The sequence below is a fragment of the Suncus etruscus genome, chromosome 13 (assembly GCF_024139225.1).
Source record: "Suncus etruscus isolate mSunEtr1 chromosome 13, mSunEtr1.pri.cur, whole genome shotgun sequence".
Taxonomy (NCBI): domain Eukaryota; kingdom Metazoa; phylum Chordata; class Mammalia; order Eulipotyphla; family Soricidae; genus Suncus; species Suncus etruscus.
The window spans coordinates 79,971,433-79,973,183 of NC_064860.1; positions in this window are offsets into that span (position 1 = coordinate 79,971,433).

Below are 1,751 nucleotides of genomic sequence, written 5' to 3' on the forward strand. Positions count from 1 at the left end.
AAGAGAGGCAAAAGGAATAGGAATCGCACTGCTGTTCTTGTCAAGAAGGTCCACTTCGTGAAGGAAAACTGCCCAGAACCAGCCAGACCCCATGCTTCCTGTTACCCGAAGGAGACTTAGTAGGAAACCTTCGTTTAGACATAACATCTTTAATATATTCAATGGTGCTGTCCTCTAGAAAACCTAGCCTGAAGAAGAGTGCCTGATGGGAGGAAAAGCCGATCAAAAGGGACTTGGAGGAGTTGCGCTGGCCCAGCTCTGGGCATGAAGGGCTGGCTGGGCTGTAGTTGCTGCCCACCAATGCAGTGGGTGTAGGGGCAGGAACTTGTGGATGAGCCCTCAATGCCCCCAAAGCCCCCACAAAGCCCACAGGATGCTCTGCATGAAGGGCTGGCTTGGCAGTGGATGCTGTTCTCCAGTGGGGTGGGGTAGGGGCAGGAACTGTGCTTTGACTTGGCCACATTCACTGAGGGTGGATGACAGGTCACCTGAGAGAACTGTGTACTTGGGGCTCCCTGAGTGTGTTTGGGGACCCTGAAGATGGTTGGCCAGGTCTTTGACAGAAGCAGGTGATTTGGGTGATTTGGTGGCTGGGCACATCCTAGGGGCTCAGACAGAGATGGCCAGGTCAAACCTGGGTCTCTGAAGAGAAGCTTTGTGGTGCACCTGATATGCACACTTCTTTCTGCAGAGAGGGCCATTGGTGTTAAAGAGAGGAGACCTCAAAGAGGCACCACCTCCTGACCAGGTGACTATTCTCCTGCAACAATTCAGGGACTTCCTGAATTGAATCAAAATGTTTTAGGATCTTTGTAAGTAATCAAGAAAGAGAACTGACCCTGAGTTCACTGAAGGGGTCCTGAGCTACTCTGATGAGGGTTCTCTGAGAAGCCCAGAGACCCCACCTCACTCTCCCTTTTCTTCTCAGAAATGCAGGGAAGCACTAAGAAGGAAAGGCTGCCTGCCTGGGTGCCATGGCCCTGGGGGAGTCAGGGGTACTGTGAAGTCTTGTGGCTTTGGGAATACTGTGTTCTCACGGATCAAAGCAGGAAGGGAAAAGGGATCAACATTTCTGGGGCCACTCCCCCAGTCAGGCCCTTGGATCCATTCCTCTTCCCTCCTGGTACATCCCTGTGCTCTGTGTCTTGACAGGCAAGATGTCACCACTAAGCAGGCACCTCCTTCAGAGTCCAGTCTGCCATCGTCCTAGCTCTCACCTCCATCAGTTCAGGCCCCTGACTGACCTCTCCCAGAAGACACTGAACTTAATCTCATGCAGTCCTTAAAGTGGATAAGCCCGCAATGCCCTCAAAGCCCCCCAAAGTGCATAGGGTGCAGATACTCAAGTGGCCCCCAAGCCCAATGATTGAATCCTGCCCTCATCTTGGGACAGACAGAGATGGCCCTGACCTCCTCCCAAAATTTCAGCCCTGGCACCTCGTGGCATACTGCTTCCTGGGAAAAATATGACCCTTTCCAGCAAAGCCATCGAAATCTCACAACAGAGTCATCAGAGTTTTCCTTCACCTCTGCTGCAGCTGCTGCTACAGCAAAAACATAGGGAAAATGAATAGTAATCACACTGTTATTCCTGTCAAGAGGGTCCACTTTGTGAAGGAAACAGGCCTGGAACCAGCCATACCCCCATGCTTCCTGTTACCCAAAGGAGACTTACTAGTCTTAACATTCTTTATATATTCAATGGTGCTGTCCCCTAGAAAACCTAGCCTGGAGAAGAATGCCTGGTGGGA